Genomic DNA, 21,470 nt, shown 5'->3' on the forward strand with positions numbered 1-21,470 from the left:
CGGTCAGTTCGAGATTTTGAGTACTTAGTAGCTTTCAATGTGATTTTTGTTTAAATTTAAAAATCAACCGATTTAGTGGCTTAATAATTATTGTTAATACATCGTAATACACTTGGAATACAAACACAGTAGATTATAAATACTTTATGTCTTTATACTACTTACAAGTTTGAAAATGTAAAACAACTCTTTTAAAGTTTAAAATTAAGTGTTTGACTTTTGTGGCGTACAAACTTTGCATACGAGTTTTGTGTTTCCTCGAGTGTGTTCCAAAATGACTCTTATTATTCAATGTTCCTATAGTGCGTTTGAAATAAGATATCCCCGAATGGGTTCTAAGAAAAAACGATCATAATTTTGTCGTTGGTAGATACGATTTTATTGCATACCTAGATTTAATATTTTCTAAGTATTTTATTCTAAAATTGTAAGAACTTATGGAAGCTATACATCATGTTTACTCTAAGTCACCAACCTGACAATTGTGAATTATGATAGCGTATCAGGTATATTGTATAATATTATGGTAGTTGGTAGTTTAATAATATTATGAATACGACGCGGTATGTGAGTTGTTTTGTTTATGTCGAGGACAGTTTGCGACGACAGTGACCCACACGAGAAAAACAGCTGTGAGCCGGGAGGAACGCACGCACGGTCGCGCGTGCGCAACAGTCGAACCGGTCGCCCCGCGCGAAGTGCCGCCGCCAAAGACCACCTCGGGCGCACGGACCGCAGTGGTGTAGTAAGTCGAATACGCAAGTAGTCGACGGTCGGTCACCACCAGCGACGTTATCGAATAGGTTTTGCGCGTGTATGCGCGACTCCGCCACCCCCGCGAGTTTACGCATAATAGCACGGTCGTTTTTTTCCGAAATAATTTTTCGACTAGAAAATCGTGATTTTTTTTCCCGCCGTTTACTATTTCAGCTCACGAGACCACGAATATAAGAATCACAGACATACGCTCTTATCGCCGGGATTTGAAGTTTATAATTTTATTCACGTAAGTAAAATTATGTATTATTATAATTATAACTCTTCGTCGATATCGACTATATATTCTGCGTACATTACAAGCTCAACGAACCAGAGGAAAACCAATCGTAAACCCTCGAAAATCAAAATGTTTTGGGTCCTATTTCCAATATATGTGCATTATAAAATCGATTAACTCATCTACTACACTATATAATATACAGTTTATTAAATATGTTATCTGTATTTTATACTTATAAATATTTAGACAATAGATATCTTCCTAATACCTACTATAGTATAATACTACGAGTTGCGTGAGAGACCCACTTGTGGAAAATGTGTGTAGTACAAGTGGGTTTTATTTTTTTTTTTATGAGGAAATTACGTGTTTTGCCGTGGAAAATGGACACCCGCGCGAGATCCGGGTGATTGTAAACATTCCAAAGAGGACCGAGATTTATGTGCAATTAACAATTTATTCTTCGATGGTAATAAAAATAATATTAATACGTGTATTATATATTTTTATTTTTTCGAATGTACGACCCCGTTTTGAGCCTATAATAAATATCGTTTATGATCATGTTATTTGATATTATATATATCTACGATAGTACGATCGATTATTTGTCAAACTGCGTAATTTATTGGTAAATTTAAATTTCTTCTTTGCGTATATGCCTGTTTTTAAATAAATAAATAATTTGGATTATTTTTTTGTTTGTTATATATTTTAAAAATATTTGTTACGTTGTAAACTCTCCCCTCAACACCACTCCATTAAACACTACAAAAATATTAACTTTTCATTTGATTGTTTTCATTTGTGTTTTAAAATCGATGATTGGTGGCAGTAAAACGTTGCTTGTAAGAAAATAATTATCTTAACGAATTCTGTGATCTGTGTATACATTTAGACGATACAGCTAAATTATTTTATTTACGTTTAAAGTTACAAATTATTTTTAATTTCAATAACGTAATCAACTTGAGATATGATAATTAAAAAGAAAAAATTGTTATCTTTATAAAATTTCGAAAATAACAATAAATATGTGGTAAAAACGTTAATGTATTATAGGTATATATCAAAAAATTTATAAAAAATTTATCGTCATAAATTATCATTTATATATATATAGATAATATATCAACATTTATATTATGTATATAGATTATTGATTAGTTGAATTATTTGTTTATATTGTATACACGCTATTGAAATATTTTAAATAAAAGATTTTTAATATTTGAATGTATATTTCATATATATAGGTATTAGTTATATTTGGGGAAAAAAAGTATTAGTAATATAGCCTATAGGTACTGTTGTATTTCCGTTTTTATTATTTACTTTTTCCAATTTAATATAGTTACCAGTTACGATGGTATAAAGAAATGTCGATCTATTGAAATTCAATTCCTAATTTACCAAATTGAGAACGAGTCGATTAAAATTTCAAGATTTATGTAAAAAATGAAACAATTCAAATCCTAGTGTTATTGTCATTGATTCGAATGGAATAACTGGTTTCGAAATTTAAAACTGTTAACATTTAACGGTGATTGATTATGGTTAATTGCGCGGTCGGGTAAACATTTTCCTATTCGGAAATATGAGACGATATAGCTTGTTACAACTTACAAGTACTATTATATTGGTATCGACGAGTTTAATAAATAACTGTTCAGTATTTCATCATCAGCCATTACTATAAACGTGTTTAATGTTTTTAGGTTGTTATGATTATCATTTTTATTTTTTTTACAATCGGATACTAATAATGTGTATGTCATATGCGTCTTTAAATTAAGTTTGGGATTCAATTTTTAGTAAGATACAGTGTATGAACTCTATCGATATATAAACTTATTTGCTGAAAATTCACCTCATCGTGGGTCATCATATCTTCAATAATATATTTAGAAACTTAATTGTATAGGATTTTATTATAATAAAATGTGTGTGTATATATATAGTTACAAAGGATTTTATCCCCTTATACATTCCCTATTGAGTGGGGGAAAGCGCGCGTGTACTGGGTCATACTTGTACTTTTGGGTGACCGGTTTTACCGCAACATTAACATAATGTAGAGATGAAACGAACGGAATTGTGCAGTCCCGATGGAATGACATTTTGCTGCTGAAAATACTGGTTTGCAAACGAGGCACCGGTCCTCCCGTTTTGGAAGTCCAGCGGACACATTAACGTGTATATAACACATATAAACGGCTGCATAAAAAATATGTTATTTTTTTATAAATCTTTATATTCCAGTAGGAACGTCTAGTAGAAATACACACACATATATATATATATATATATACTTACGGTTTGACCTTTCGAGGCCACAGACGCCGTCACCATATTCTAATCACATAAGACGCGAGTCAGAGCTGTGCGGGTAGACAAGACATTTTTGTACTTAAAAATAAGGAACAAAGGCTCTTTTCTCTCACCAAAGTCGACATCGTAATCAATAACTTATAAGTTATATTATATGCCACTAAATAAAAAAAATATTCAGTTGTCGATTGTATTAAAATATTACTCATTGACTGTAGACACGGAGTAATTATTCACTTTACACTTGTATTCTGAAGTAGGTAGTAGGTAAATCAGATATATTATGTTTTGGACTATTAAACTCTGATTTTTGTCGATTGAATAACCATGGTCAGGCGCGGATCCATAAAATTTTAATAGGGGGCGCTCGAAAAAAAATGTTATACCTTTCTACTTTCTATTTAATTTATTAGAGCTAACATTTTTATCAAACATCAATATTTATTAACTTAAAAATAACATTCATTTCTTATAAATATTAATAAAATAATAGTATAAAAATTAATCGTGAATATCGATCAAATAATAATAATTATCGAATATCGATAACCTGCAATTACAAATAGTTGTACGATAATAGCGGAAAGCACCGATATTATTATTTTTATTTTAAAAAATAAATAATATAATTTATAATATAACTTTATTTTTTGGTGGCTTAGATGACAGGGGGTGTCCGAGCACCCATAGCCCCCCCTAAATCCGCACCTGACTATGGTATAATTTTGATTGTCAGTTTCCTAAATTTAAATATTTGTATTATTATTATTTGAAAACTAATTATTCAACTCTATTACACCACCGATATCATATTAGGTATTCATTCGTTTTTTATTTTTCTATCTAGCATTGCGGTGCTTACATTTAAAATTATTGTGTGGGAAGTTATGACTATCATAATATTATTTAATATTCACCCTTAAACTTTGATATATTTATCAACATATCATCATTTAGAGTTTTTTAAATGTTGTTGACATGTCATATGTTCAATTAATATTTATATAATAATATTTGTATGTCGCACTAACGCTATTTGGTTTTTAGTACATGCAAATTGTGTATTCAGTGTTATTCTATTTTGTGATAACGATATAAATATAGGAAGTACCTATATAAATCTTCGTTTCATTTTATAATTAACCTATTAAAATTAATGATAAAAAAACTGGAGAAATTGCTCTGCTGTATAGTAGGTTTCTAGCGTAACTTGTCATTGAGTAGGTCACTGTAATGGATGTGTTAAATTTGAATTCAATGATAAATCATTCACGAAAAACAATTCTGATCGATGACGGTTAGTTTATATTTTTAAAGATATTTTATGATATATATATATTGTTATATTATAGTTATTAGTAATTTATTTTTCTGTTAGTAATGCGGTAGATTGAACTAATTTTTGCCAAAAATAAATTTCACCTATCATAATATATTTGTAAAAGTTATTAATTATTACAATACTACTATTTATTAGCTGTAACGAATGACTTTGGATAATTGAAATTTTTACCAAATGTTTAAATGATCATTTTTTTTATACATAATACAATTTTAAAATATTTCGACTCTTTTACAGTTATTTATGGACATAAGGAATTTTTTTTTAGTTTTATTTTTATAATTGCTGAGTGCTAACACTAACCGTATAGTTGAGCGGTATCAAACTTCCTCATCTTAATATCTAATTTGGACTATTTTTGAATAAAATATTGTGTATATATAGGTTTATGTATATTTGATATTATTGAAAGGTATAAGTATGTTAAAATTATATGAATACCTATTATATGAATTTGAATAGTATTTTTGTTGATTATATTTATATTAAACACACCGACACATACGGCCTCTTTGATCGGTCTAATAGCCGTTGTTGCAAAAATAAAACTCGTTTGATGTGTATCTACATTCTACTGTGTTATAATTTAAAATTTACCTATAGATAAGTAGATTACTTATCAGTTATCATGAACAATTCTCTCTGTGATATCAACACCGCATTCGTGAGATACAGATATTATTATCATCTTATATTATTATTACAGTTATTCTAAATTTTTTTCACATGATTTGTTTATGAAAGAAATGTTTATAGGCTAATATATTACATAACGAATATCACAAGTTTTTCTTCTGAATTTATATTGTATAACTCACTACTTAGAATGCTGCTGTGGTGTAAGTATTTGAATAATTTATTGTTTTGGATATACTATAACCCGTAAATAGTACAAATGTATAATAATGCATTGACCATAGTTTTTAACGGATACTTATGTACCATAGAAAGTACAAATTTATCCTTTGCATACTATACAGTGATGTACACTTATTTAGGAGATTAAAAAAAAAGCGTAAAAGTATTTTTCAGGAGCTATATTTTAAAATTTTCTCTGTGAAGAAGTTTAGTCTATTAGGAGATATTATGGTTATATATACCTAAATAAATGTTTCATTATTTTATACTCAATGTTGATTTCATTTTAGTTGTTCAACCGATTAGTTTAGTTTAACTAAAACAAATTTTAGATTTAGACATGTTTTTATTCTTAACATAGAAATTAGTTTGATTTTGCATAAGAAAACTGGTCATTTTTTGCATGTGTCTTAGGTACATTAATAGTCCCCGGACCGTATCTTTTATATCCTCCTTCATCACACTTTGTTGGAGCCGTTCAAGGTTAGGTTACAATGAATTGAGTATAAACATATACTTTATACACTCCGTTAATACTTGCAAATAATTAATTTCGTTATTTTTTGTCTATTTTAAAAATTGTGGTAACAATATCTAAAGATTTTTGTTATATACAAATTATGAATAACTAAAATTGTTTAATATACCTACATTAACCAACTTAATATGAATTATAAAATTAACTTTTAATTATTTTAGAATAATGGGACTTACAAATTTGATACTTTTCATACAATTTTATTTGATTAAACAAAATAGTATTAATTTTTCAAAAGTACAATTTCTGTAATAATTTTAATGAGATGAGTTGGAAAAACGTTATTTAAGTAGACTAACATATAATAATAAGACAATTCTGTATCCATGATGACCTGTCGTTCATGATGGGTATAGCGATTTATATATAATATAATATATGCTCTATCACGAAAGCTCCAGTGCGGTGGTTTGTCGGTTTGTTGGCATCGAACCTTGACTACCCCTCCCCCCTTCCTTAGAATAGTATAGAATATTTTAAATATTCATGCTGTGCCAGCATATAGTATAATGACTGCTGAAAATTTCGTCAGGCGTGACATCCCTAACTATATTATATTACAGCTGCGCCGAACTAAATTGATTTTTTTCGACAAGTTGTATTTATAAAGCGGTATATGAACATGTTATCAAGTTTTAATTTCCCGCGCACTATTAGATTTTTTATTAATTATTATTAAAACATCAAAACTAGTTTTTGTACTTATTTTTAATATACGAGGGATGAAATATGTATGCTTAAAGGGGAAATGTTGAAAGCAAATGTCCTAAATATATTATCAGGTCCAACTTAGTTTTATTTTCACGTTAAACACATAAATAGCAACGCGATACTTTACTTGAATGTTTGGACGATCATGTCTCTACTCTTTTGCTGCATTATGTTTGTTAAATTTATTAACTGCACTAGTATGATTTGTATCATCGTGTCGTTTTACACGGTACCCAGACTCATCCAATTCATATATATTACTATTATTATTATCATTATACTATGTAGATAAAATAGTACTTACAGTATATCTTATATATACATTATACATTTATACCCATATATAGATTATATAATATATATTATATTATATATAATAGGTAGTTATGATATTTTCCATAAACTGTATTATTATAACGTCCTATCACATAATTTATTTGTATAGTGAACAGTGAACACATGTATTTTTTTGCAGACTAAATCCAGCGCAGCGTTGCGCAAAAGCGCGCAAAGCAATAGATTAATTGTGACACGATCGGAGAAAGTGCACGTGTGCTCTGTTGGCAGGCTGATTTATTATAATTGATATATCTGTTGCGATACAATATGTATCGCACTCGCACACAATGTGTCCCGTTATAAATGGACTAAATTACAATAAAAACAATTTGAGGACAACATGAAATCGCGTATAATATATGTACCTAGGTTTAAGTACGCGGTCGTATCATATAATGTATTTAGAATAAATTGGAAATTTTAAACAAAAGACAACGATCACGATGCGCGTGGATATTAAATTATTATTACACTCGAGTAATGGCTAACTTTTATCAAAAATAAAAATAATAATAATAATGTATTATTTTTTTGGATGCGATCTCTATATATAGTCTTAAATTTGATAGTTTGTTAGGTCATGTTCGTAAATAATAAGCACCTTCAGGAGATGTATTTTAAGGTCAATGGACGACGAGGTGTCTTATTCAATGTCAAGTGCACATATTTAATATGCAATATGCATGTATGTGTGTCTGTTGGCAGGTGAACGAAAATAAAAATGAAAGTGTAGTTTTAAATCATTGATTTATTTTATTTTTGTTCTTATTTCTTAATAAACAAAAGCTCTAATACAAAAATCTTAAACTAAAGACAATTTAAAATTTGGACGCATTTTATTTTTAAATCATTGCTTTTATTGTGATATTTAAATGATTTGAAATTGAATACACGTAAACAGCATTACAATGTGATTCAACGCACGTAAAACGCACTTATCTGCTAAAATAGTACTGTTATTTTTTAATTATATTATACAATTTATAAAGAATAATAATTGCTGTAATTATTTCTCGACGTTATTTTGTTAAAACGTTTTATTTTTATTTGTAAAATATATCAGTCTTGCCGATTGTTTGTCATTAGGTACTAATCAACACATTTATATGTCTATTATGATCAATACTTTAGTAGATTTTTAATAATTAGCGATTACATTAATTATAACATAATATAGGTAAGCACTACGTTTGTTATTTATAGGAAATAATTTTAGAAAAAAAAATCGATGCGACAGTTAGTCTGTAGAATAATTAGGTAGGTACTTATATCATATTAAGTTAAACAAATATATTGGATTAATTACCACTTATTAAAATCATATTTTGCATTATTTTGTTCATTTTACTTTTCCCGTATGTACCCCGTGAAACGTTCATGATGGTGTAACGTTTTATTTATTATTATTATTATTTTTTAGTGTTATTGAATTATTCAATTTGAATACATTGTACAGAGTTGAGTATATTGACAAAATGATAAATAAGCTATGTATGTGTAATAATAATATATATTTACGAAAACAGAATTGGTTCAAAAAAAGTTTGTACGCCTTTATTTGTCGATTTGAAGCACAAAACTACGTATATACTGTATACTTATGGAAAACATTGACGCATTATTGCTGTGCATACAGAGATTAAAATAATACTTTATTCTAGTATGTTATAGATATTTATTCATGTAATATAATATAAAGAGGGGATTATGTAGACATGTAGTGTCAGATGGGCGGGTGTAATCTTGCAATATAGGCATAACTATAGTGTGTTATTCTATGCTCCACTAGAAAATCCTGTGCGCGCGAGCTGGCCACCTATAATTTTAACAATACATTTACCGACGACGGCCCCACATATGGCTCGCGAGTCTGTGGTGTTTTAGGTTTTTTCTTTTTTAAAACTAATTTAACAACTGTGCATTTTCATTCTATTCTTCGGTCCACGAGAGAACTCAGAGAAATAAACCGTTTCGCGCTTATAGATTTACGGCAGCGACCGATGTTGACTGACGCCAATGTTGTTCGTACCATCTAATGGGTGGGAGATACGTTAATTCAGACACGTTTTGGTCGGAAACTCTAAACACAGTTTACTTTTCTTATTGTGGGCTGAAGTATAGACTCGTTTTGAGTATTACTATTTTTTTGTCGCGGATAGTATGAGTACATATAAAAATGTACATATTATATTCTATATATCTAGTGTATAGTAATAAATATTAATTGTCGTCCATAATATATTTTCAATCACTGTAGGTATAGAGTGTAGAATCTATATTATAAGTCATATTAATATACATAATATAGTACAACTTCTATATTATTTTAATTTGTTTAGTATCCCACACACTGTACAAAGTACACACACGGTGACGATAGCAGTTGAGGTCACCGATTGTATACAAATTCTCAGCGGGAGATTCTGCGATAGCAATATACGAGTGAACCTTCACGTACAAACATCCCTTACGTCACATACTATACACCAAATATTCGTAGTGTATTATAAACATACTGCGCTTAGTGCCCTCCCGTCGAGTGTCGATCATGTACTATATAGACCGTCTCTCAACGATAAAAATTAATTACAACACACACGATCCGAATAGAGCCAGTGCAGCACCAGGACAAGAGAGCATAATAATAATATATGTTTGCCTCAGAGAGGTCATGATACTATGCGTGTTTGTGTGTGTGTGTGTGTGTGTGTGTGTGTGTGTGTGTGTGTGTGTGTGTGTATAATGTCGAGGCAACAGTTATATTTTACATTTTTTTCTATTTCCATCTCTCTCTGTGACGATGACGCTAGGCGGTGTCCACACATACACACACATACATAGAAACATGCACAAGAGGAGTATGTAGGATTTGTGTGCGAGATAAGGATAGGTACCTTGCGGATTACTCAACTGCGCGGGGTCCAGTCACGATTTTTAAGTATTAAAAAACAGCACGTAGCATAAACGTGAGAGAGAAAGCAACTTTTCTTGTATTATATATATCTACATCAGTACCTATATCTATAATAGAGGTGCATGAGGCGGCATCGGTGGCGTATTCGAAAAACTACAACTGCTGATATATATGGGTCAAATGCGCCCCGCAGGAGAATAACCCAGATCACCATTCAACGACGATATTACTCGGAGTCTATCATACATTTATATATCTTATATATAATAATATTACTGTTATACATAATCAGAGTTCGGAGATTGATAGTGATATCTGCAATATTGTTATAGTGCTTACATAATAATAATAATATAGCCGATGCACTAACTATGCTTCTTCTGTTTTGTTTAACACTACTACATTAAAACTGATAAAATAAGAAAAAAATAATAAAGTGCACTAAAATGATGTTTAAATATTCAAAATTTATACTACAATTATATTGAAAAAATAAACAAAGTATTTTAATTATTCATAATTTATAAATGAATTGGAATAAACTAAGAAACTTTGTATATTGTAATTAATTTAGTATAAAGTTTTTTTTTTTTACTGAAATAATTCAAATATATTAGTGTATAAGTATAAAAGAAAATTATATTAAAGTATCATATTTCTTTTTAGTTATTATACATATTATGGACACAAAATATATTTTGGATGGTAGTCATTACTAGTCAATAATAAGTCACGCAGGGAAATCCAATTATATTTTTTAGTTTTGAATATTAAAGGGTTCTACTTTTATGTCATTAAAACAATGCGATATCTAAAGCAGTACGTAAATGTCAATATATCCCGGAAAATTGTACTAGCTAGCTGTTTTGGCTATCAAAGCTGAAATCACTACATACTAACTTAACTAATCATTTTTATTTTAATTGGCACTACCCCATTATTACTGGAAAAAGAAAAAAAACACTTTCATACTTCAACTTCATAATTTAACGTATTGTAACATGACATACACTTCCATAGTAATCTGCTACATTTTAAGTCAATCCATAAAAATAAGCAAATGCTTTAAGTCTCGAGCCCTGGTTATAATAATACATAAATATAATAATTATTGTTATGAGTATAAAGAATGATCGGAAAATTATTACAAATTATAACAAACAAATAAACAATAAAAAAAATTGATAAATTTAAATTCTATAGCAACATAATATTTAAACCATGTTTTATTTTTAATTTTGGTACAGGTTAGTATAGTGTTATATCGTAGTTTATTCGACGAAAATTTTAAAAAGATGATTATATATTTTTATATTTCTTTTGTAGTTATCGAGTAAACTCATATATCCGTAGAATATATTGCATAAACATAGTATAATTGTTACTACAGTCACTGTATACTATACTTTTATATATGCGTATAGTGGCATGTAAGATTTTGTGTGGGCAAAAGAATAAAATATATACACGATAGTATATTCACATGGCGAAGAGTAGATTTCGATTTTTCATTATTGAAAACGTGTGAATCGTACAGTTCTTATGTTTCGTTAAATTTCAAAAATACTCCATGCTGGTATAGTCACTATTTTTCGTCTTAAAATTATTGTGTTATCATTCTTGATAATCGTTCTGTGGTTGACAAACGATGTGGTGTACTGACCCAGCTTTCACTGACACTGCCCGACGAATAATGACCGCAAATTGTGGTTTTTGTTTTTTATTCGTATTTTTTGATTTAGAACGTATGTATAACTTCTATAATAACTAATCCAATAGACTGCAGAAATATTTAGTCTGTTTAATAATCTTTATACTCCGACTGTGCGTCACAATACATTGTAACAATTAATAATAAGAAAAAACTTCTTATACGACAGTAGATATCTGATATAGCATATAGACACTGCAAATTGGAAATGTATTCAGCCTATTCAGATATTCTATTATTATGATAAACAACATACACATGTATAATATTATCTACAGTAACTGTTGTTATAAATTATTCGTATTTTGCATTTGCTAGTAAGAGTATAATTTGACGGTATCTTTTATTACGAATGATGTACAGAATGATTCTATAAGCATGTTTACCCTTTTTTTATTCCTCGATAATGCAGTTATTCAAAATTTAATTTATGAATATTCCTTATATAATTAAAGAATTATATTTCCAAATTTTTGAAATTTTTTCTTTTACTTAGAAGTATCCTATGAAAATGCACCTTTGCTGGTGTAAATTATTTAGTAGATATTTTTTCTGAAAATTTTAATATACCATAATCAAAATTGGAACGAGTAGATTTAGAGTTATTTAAGTTTGTGTACTAATAATAATATAATAATAATATAGGCCCATATAATAATAAATTTGGAAGATATGGGGTCATATCATTTAATGTGATTGAACATTTTAATAGTTAATATTAATCTAGCAATATTTATAATTTGGTCCAAGTATAATAAATACTAGTTCTGATTTTACATATATTTTGTATTTTTGTAAATGAATTTAAACAAATTATATTATTCTTAGACCTTAGTGTAATTGAAAATTAAGAAACTACTCGTTTAAATTTTCAATTAAGTATAAATTAAAACTTTTAAGTTGAACATGCTTGGTGAATCACCCTATTTATAAGTATATATAACCAGTAACCACTATGTACTGTATATATACTTGTATATTATATTATACAGCATTACAGAAATATAAATACATAGTACATACTCGTACGTCATACACGTTATAAACATTTAGTTATAAGCCAGTCGTGTCACCGCGAGCAATACGATATTGAACTACAGAGAAAGCAGAAAACGCACACACATAACGCCCGCGATTATGTGCGATAGGCGCCAAAGTGTTATTCATTATCTCAACCGATATCTGATTTTGTAAAAAAAACTCTTATTCGGTACATAAAATAACCTCGGCGTGGAATAAAACGCACGCAGTTGAATACTATAATATAATATATTATATATTATTCCTCTCACCTGCACGTTTGATAATATTTTAATATTAATAGTATCATTAGGTATAAGCACATAATCAGTAAAAGCTATACAAGCCGCCCACTTGACCATTTTATGTTATACCATTTAATATGATATATTCATCGAAGCATTTATATAAATATGTTTAAAATTTATTTGTAGAATTTATGAAATTTCGCAACTATCCTTATATCTTATCGTAGATATCGTGACTACCGAAGTCAGTTCTCCTAAACTCCCAACATTGCGCCAAAAATAATATATAATAATACTGCACATACTATCGTATACAACATTGAATATACATTATACGCGTTTATTTATACACGAATATACGTGTAATATGTATGTAATTATTATATTACCTATACATACGTACCGATTATTATTTCTCCAATATCCCTTCCGCAAAATGTGCGATAAATCCTCGAACGTGTAATTTTGTTCAAACCGACAATAAACGACTTATCGTTGATAACATAGAATTTTTTTTACTACTTAATAAAGATGTCGAAATTATACACAGCTTACTAGCTTAAGACTGAAATATGATTTTATCGAAATCAGTATTTATCGTGCACTCTATAACTACAGTGACTTTAACTTCATATACCTATTATCGTTTTTACCGAGTACTAGTAGGTATAATTAAGTGTATTCGTTTTTGTGTCATTGTTTATTATATTTTAACATACATGAATGATTTGTCGGTCATAAATCAATGTAGGTAGATTATCTTATATACTATGTACATGCAGTACATTTCTTTGTATATATGTCGTGTACGGTTTCTTAAAAACAACACGTTTTTGTTGTATACACACATATTATCAACAATCATCAGAAACGATTTTTGTCCGAGTGATTATTTATTCGTTTTAATTTCTAACCAAAATCAATGCCTTATTGTGTTATCGGTATATTGAATGAGCAGTAGACACAACAAACGAACGCTGGATAATTTGTGAGCCTATATACATAATGTATATTATATGTATACAAGTCCCTATTGGAAAACTATACGAGAGAAGATTAATTTTTAACTAATTAATTCTATAATAGTTTATAATTAGAGTATCAATAGAATACTGTTACTTATGTATAATACACATATTTTATATCATATTCAAAGATTGAAAATGCTATTATATGACGTGTAATGCATATAATACATACGTGTGTTGTATGTATCCACTATATCCGCATGCAGTGAAAATATCAATAAAAATTATTTCTGCAGATTCCAAAATAAACGTTGTTATTGTATTGCTATATGACTACTTGTAAATAGAACTATAGACACAAACATTTGTATAACGCAGATCACTGACAATTCTGATTATTGATAATACGTGTTATACATATTATGTACGTATAGGTAATTTTACAATAAATAAACCTATACATATTATTTAATAAGTATTTGAATTGAGGAATTATCTATTTTTCAAACTATCTACGTATATATACTTGTTTTTAGTATAGTAAGTATCGTATTTCAATATACCAGTGCCAAAAAGAAAACAAGGCCACACCTACAGAATTCAATATAAATATATATAATATAACCAATATACATATTATTATATAGGTTTTAATTTCAAATAACGGTGAAACTTAAAAATTCAGTTTATATTATAGTTTTTTTTTAATTATTATGATATATGCACATCCCATTAATAAATGTGTTGAAAATCGCTTGCACTAAATTTTCTAACATTTGCCTAGGTTTATGATTATAGTACATATACATAACATTTAATGGCATTAGTTAAGCTAGTGATGCCGCCACCTTAGATCGTTTCAACATAACCATATATTAAGAAATAAGAATTCATCTATATACCAACGTATACATTATACCATATCAGCTATTTAAATATTCGTAAATTAACGTTCACTTAACCTTTTAAACAACGTATTTAAACGTTGATAACATTGTTTGTTTTTCAATTTACTTAAATCAACTGTGGTAGTTAAACAAAAACGACGTTTCAAAAACAAAAATCAGAAAGTTGCTCTACAGTTTATAGTAGGTATCAAATGTGTACTTCATCATTGAGCTAAATCACTATAGTGATAGACGAGTTATAAATTTAATGATATATGAAAAACAATTATACGTGGAAACAGTTAGCCTATATTTTTAAGGATATTTTATAATTTTATTTTATATATTAACATTTATATTTTGTTATTTGTAATTTATTTTTCTGTTTAAGTTATACAGTAAATTTAATTAATTTTGTCGAAAACAATGTAAATTATGGTACCTATATATCATATAATAGTTATTATAATATTAATATATGTTCTTTACTTATAAGTTATAAGTCAATATCAACATACTGTAAAAGTACTGGGAATTATTTACTTTTTATTGTTAGAAAATCCAACTAGAACCAATTAGCTACTAGAAACCACCCCCTAGTTGAAGTAGTATTATTACTGCTGTTAAAGTGTACGTCAGAGTACTCAGAGTTAGACACTCATATATTATTATTGTACAACCAATATATATATATATATATCTATTGCTATGAATCTAAAAATACAATAATAATACGATTTTCTCTTTCTGTTAAACTATACCTATACATATTTATTATGCATACATCAACGCGCTGCTTATATTCCGACACTTACGCATCACACACACATAATATAATAACTATATAATAATTAATAAGTATTCTCGTCGCTGTTTATCATATCGTACAGTATATACTTTGTATCGAAATTATTACTTATTATTATTTAACCGTATCTTATATACCCACATGGCTTTATACACATTATAATGTGTTTGTGCAGTGGTTGAACTTCCGTCATCGTGGTCGATGCATGTTTCCGTCGACACGACGATAACAATATATATAATATATATTATAATCTTTGCCGTATATACTTTGCAGCTATTGTGTATAATATATACGCTTGTGTTTTTTAATTGACCAAACGTGACTTCCTCGACGTTTTGGACACGGGTCGTGCGTACCACCGTCGTTGGGCGACTCATAACAGCAAAATAAATATATATTTATATACCTATACATGTATATTTAAAGCAATAGCAGCTGCTGCTGTTGCTGTTCTGTTGTAGTTGTAGTTGGTCTTGTGCGGAGAAAGAGAAAGAAACGTGCATATATATTTGTTTATTTTTTAGCGCAGTAACCACGACATCACTAAATTGACTTTAAATCGTATTTAGTTGTACGCATTGATAAATACTTGAGCATATATTAACAGGTACAGGGTGAGCTGTTAGATATGGTCTTTGGATTATTAAAAATATAATATTATATTATATCGTATATGACTCACATTTAAATTATTAAGTTGTATGTGTGTGCGCGCTCTCAAGTAAAAGCATATTATTTTAGAAACGAATTGCATCTTAAAATCAGTTGCATCTACTACTTAACGAACTGCAGCTGGAAAAAAGTAAATAGTATGTCTAGTTTAATTAAACATTTTCACGTTGATATTTTAAATCAAATTTATAAGCCATTTGACCAGTTTTGAAAATTAATTTATTTTTTGTATAATTTTCCTTGAACAAGATACGATTTGTTAAAATAATGTATTGATTTGTTATGTTGAGAATGCATGCAGGTAGGACTTTGATAACGCTGCAACTAGGTTTGGAGTATTGATATGTAACATAGGATTTTTCATGATTGGAAATTGTTTTCGGAAACATTTCTCATTGAAAAAGCTATGGAAGAAGTACCTATAATATTAGATATTTCAAGAAATATTATGGTTATATTATTGTATGTAATACATATTATATGGATATTAATAATTTATTCGCGGTAAAAATTCCAGTCTATTGAAAATTATTTTAAAAATTACCTTAATTCTTTTAACACAACTTATACTACTCTCCAAGCTAAGTTAGTAGTCAAAGATTAAAAATTCATAAAAACGCATAAATAATTACACACAACTTATTAAATAATAGTATCTATAAGCAGAGCCGTCTTAAAGTTGTATGCGGCCCTATAATAATAAATTATAATATATACATTTTTAACACATAATGTATTATTATTTATTAAATATTATACTTTATTATTAAAAAGTGAATTTTTGTTTAAATTTCTGTTATTTTTTTGTACGTGTAACGTGTACCAGGAATAACTTTAAAATTTAGAAATTAATCAAATTGTATTATTTTGATATATAAAGCTAATTTTAACACTTTTTCGTACGAGATTTATATTAAAAACATTTTAAAAAAATTTAAAATTATGATATTCAGTAAATAATGTAATCTATGTGAATTTGTGGCCCCTAAATTTCGGGGCCCCAGGCCCATGCCTGAAAGCACTGTCTATATGTATATATGAATTACAGATGAACTATAAACAAGTATAAGTATATAAAATAAAAAGTAACAATGAGTAATTTAAATGTTTTTTTATTGTTTTGATTTTCAAGAGGTTTATTTGAACGACTTTTGTCTGTTTATGCACACATTTTATTACGTGGGGAAAAGTCAAGTCATTGAAATTTTTGTGTGAACCAACTCGCTTGGGCGCGTGCAATGACAACACAACAATTAAAATCGGTTTTGATCGATTGATTGCGTATACTCGTATACCTATTATTAACAATGAAATGCGGCCAAGTGATAATGTCAATTTATCACTGTTAATTTTTTTTTACATTTTCTCTAACGGTAGATATCTTTGCGGTGGGACGCATCATTATCAAAAATAACAGTCATCTTGTAAATATATTTTAATTGACAATAATTTTTGGATCATTACTGGCTAGTTAGTTACTAAAGTGGCTTGTTTAGCATTATTATATAATTAGATAGAGTTTGGTATAGGTATAATAATAAAAATATATGGTCTTGTAAAAATTATATTTCAATGCTATTATTGTAGAGTTAATATATACCGTATTGATGCCTTGATGGAAAAGCTTAAAAACAATGTGGTCGAAGCAAAATTAAAATTAATATGTATATATATATATACATTGAATTCAATGATTCATGAAATGTTTTATTACAATCATATTTTAAATTCTCGTCGAACTTCTGATTACTTTTAGACATTAAACTGTAGGTAATTAAATTATTTAAAAGAAAAAAATTACACGAAAAACTAAGAATATTATGTACTTGTATAATATTCAAAATATTTTATTATTGAATAACCCAAATATACATTATATTATTTATATTCTATATTGAGAATTATTCAAAAAGCTATAAGTTTATTTTTTTTACTTAGCACTTAGCAGGCATGTATCTTAATAGGTTTATTCGTTTATAGTAATTTAAAGAACTATATATTCGGTTTAAATTAAAATTATTATTTATTTATTTATTATACATTATTATATGTATTAATACATAATTAAATAAATAAACAATAAACTATAGAAATTAAAAATAATACATTATTATATTCATCGATATCACCACCATCGGGTATTGTTTAGCTGTTATAAATTTATAAGCAAGTGTTGGTTTGTATATAGATAAATACAATTGCTATACAATTTTACAGGATTTCACTTATCATAATTTGTCAAAAATAGAAATAAATTAAAAATCTCTTTTTTTAATTGATCTCTTTTTTTACGCTTTGATGATTCCCGTGGGTAGTTTTTTTGCCTGTCATGGCAATGCAAATAAATAATTATAATTTAATAGATTTACAACTGGTTTATAGTTCCTTGTTTGGAAGATTATACGGTATGTAATGTTTTTTACACATTTTGTATATTAGATTTACGCGTATTCAGTGTTGCTGTGTAAATATGATTTTATAGTATATACAGTTTATATGATCATTGTTGATATAAATTTCTTGTACATGAATAATTAATTCGAACAATTACGAGAATTTATTGACAATTTAAACGCCGAGACCTAAAACCCTTAAAATGCAGTTTAGTTGTTTAAGTTAGGTATGTTAAATTACACATCATTGAGTTTGTATAAATCAATCTTAATTCAAATTAAATAAAAATTTAAAATCTTGACGATTTTCAACTACCTACTATTCTGTCTTGTAATATATACGATATATACAGTGCATTCTAAAACGAGTAGAAAATTAATATACCTAACCATTGGCAGTATTGGCACTCTCGTATGATTTTTTAATTATTTGTTTGTGAAAATCATATTCATATATAGGTAACCATATCATACTAAACATATAATATATCGTTTGATGACGTGGTATCGTGATGTACACTCTTAAGTCCTGAGACTACTATTTATCATTATTATATTGATTAAAAATTTTAAAATAAATAATAATTTCGTTAATTTTAAGCACAATGTATAATATATTAAGTATAATTAGCTAGTACGTGTATTAAACGTAGAGCTGTTTGTGGAGGTGCGGTGGCGGCAAAAGAACACAGCTTCCGTTATTGGCGGAGAACGGGGTCGGCCGGTAAATCTTTCACGCGGCGGCGTACACCAAAGGAGTGCTTCCAAAGGAGTGCTTATACGACTCGATAATAATAATATAATATTATTGTGAATAATATACACGCGTATACTTGACCGAATGATGACCCTCATCCATCTCACTTAGCAGTATATTATTATTATTATTATTATTATTATTATTATTGTAATCGCCACTGATGCGGCTGTGGTCCACACAATATCTACCTTAAACATACATATAGATCCGTCTGTACGTAAGTTTATACGTATATAATACTATATATATATATATATTATATACTATTTATATATATACATATATGTGTGTGTGTTGCACTATTGCCCACCGTGTACCGGCAGCCGTGTCTCGTAAACACTCGTAGCGAATAGGTATAGGTACTGAATTATCATGTGTTCATATATTATAATAATACAATATGTGTATGCGAATGCGTTTATAAATACGATCGGTCGCCGTATGTATAAGTTCATATATTGTATTATATATTAATATATTATTGTATATTACGCATTTTTACGGCCTGGTGCTAAAACCGGTCTGTCACTCGGGATGCGCGATCATCTATTCTGCTGCGAACATCACATACACATAATCATATCTATACGTAAACATATATCGTATGTTAATCGCACTTTGCCGAGTCCTACTAGACCGTCCATGAATATATATAATATACAGAGTGATTCACCAAGCACAATCACCCCCATTTTTTCTTCTAACAATGCACCTTTTAAATTCTAATTGGGGGACGGGGTGGCCGAGCGGTCTAATTCGTCGGCTGCGGAGCAGCTGGATCCGGTTCGATCCTCGGCCACTGGGCGGCATTTTTCTCCGGGTAAGTCACGGTGTCCGGAGAACAAGTGCTGCCATCCCCCCACCCCGGGGCATGGCAGAAACCTACGGGTGCCCCATTAAAAATTCTGCCAATCAGGCGCCGGGCTTACTCCCGAACTACATACGCCATACGAAAAAAAAAAAAAAAAAAAATTCTAATTTTTGTAGATTTAAGTATATTTAAGAAAATTAAAACCATATTTTCAAATTGTTAGATTTTTTGTGCTACTTAAGGAGTGTCTTGTGGTTTTCAAATTATAACCTTCTTTTTTACTGTACCTAAATTATTATTATTATTATTATTATTGGATAATTTTGTTTAAAATGTCGATGTACTTAGTTAAAAATTTGAAAGTGTAGTTTCTTAGTTATTAAAATTATTATTCTAAGGTCCTTAAAAATATAAAATATATGTAATATGAATCTAATACTTATTAAACTTAGAGCGTTTTTACAATTATAAATTTTGATGGATCAATATTAACTAGGTTCTAAAATGTTCACAATATCTTCAAACACATTAATATAATGGAACTAAATTATCCTTAATAAACAAAGTTAATTTTTTAAAAATATAAAAGTTTTTATGACAGAGTAATATACTCTAATAATAAAATTAAGAACACAGTGATGGGTTCTGTTGCACACAAATCGATTATGTTACACTTAAAACAGAGACAAAATGTATGCTGATACCCTCAAAATAAATAAAGTGTAAGACATAAGTAAGATACTGAAAATGAGAACCATATATTGTTCAGCTATTATCAGGATGGTAAAAAAAATAAGAATATTCAATGAATGAAAATAGTTAATTGGATTTGTTGCACTAAGATAAACTGTATAACATCTCATTTAATAGAAGACGTGTACGACGTGAAACAGGAAGAAGAATATCTAAGGCCAAGAACAAGCTATATAAGATTATAGGACAAATAATGAGTGATGTTGATGTAAGAGCTTATTACACTTTTCGGTAATTCGTAAGAATGTTGCAAATAACACGAGGGTATATCATGAAGAAATTGATTTTGTTATTTAATAAATTCTATGATTTATAACAAATATAAATAGTTCTATATAGTATTTATTTCTTGTGTGTAAACTCTATATGCAGTATATATTACGTAGCTATTATACGGACAGAA

The 21,470-nt window shown here is 28.5% G+C and overlaps 1 protein-coding gene across 2 annotated transcripts in view; it reads left to right on the forward strand.

Moving 5' to 3' along the window:
• The first annotated feature begins 726 nt into the window (after positions 1-726).
• Positions 727-21,470, forward strand: part of LOC132930083 (leucine zipper putative tumor suppressor 2 homolog) — a 46,651-nt gene continuing 25,907 nt past the window's right edge. For both annotated transcript variants that reach the window (XM_060995751.1, XM_060995752.1), the window contains exon 1: positions 727-1,006. The gene's annotated coding sequence lies outside the window, so the exon portion shown is untranslated. The remainder of the gene's footprint in view (positions 1,007-21,470) is intronic.

The sequence above is a fragment of the Rhopalosiphum padi genome, chromosome 4, assembly GCF_020882245.1.
Source record: "Rhopalosiphum padi isolate XX-2018 chromosome 4, ASM2088224v1, whole genome shotgun sequence".
Classification (NCBI taxonomy): Eukaryota; Metazoa; Arthropoda; class Insecta; order Hemiptera; family Aphididae; genus Rhopalosiphum; species Rhopalosiphum padi.